We start from the raw sequence: 488 nt of genomic DNA, 5'->3' as shown, positions 1-488 counted from the left end.
AACAACAAGCAGGGAAACCAGAAGAGTTGGCTTGTTATCTCAACTCCACAGATCTGTGGCGGAAAAGTTTGTCAGGAACAAGGAACAAGGAACAAGGAACAAGGGGCTTCCCTTGATGAGGCCATTAGTTAAAATTTAGCGGGCCAGTTGCAAGTCTGAATGAAACCCTTAGCTCAAGGCACCAGGGTAAGCACCAATTCGTGTGCCGGTCAAGCCATGTTCCTTCCTGCATGTCTATATTTATCATTAAGCACGAGCCTCCGATGCAAGTCTCAGAACTCAACCCACTGTGAGTGGAACACTCTCAACAACAGCTGCTTAAAGATCGGGTTGGGCACTTGAGCAGTCATGGCCAGTGAACGGCAGTCAGCAGTAAGAGCTGCCAGATAAGTTCTCCTTGTGGGAACGTCTTCTCCAACATGAGTTTTCCACGTTTTAGGCTCCCAGCCCTCCCCCCTGGCACCATGGTAAGCCGGTAGTTGTGCCTG

The sequence above is a fragment of the Histoplasma capsulatum genome, genomic scaffold, assembly GCF_000149585.1.
Source record: "Histoplasma capsulatum NAm1 scaffold_6 genomic scaffold, whole genome shotgun sequence".
NCBI lineage: Eukaryota > Fungi > Ascomycota > Eurotiomycetes > Onygenales > Ajellomycetaceae > Histoplasma > Histoplasma mississippiense.
This window is presented reverse-complemented; position numbering follows the sequence as displayed.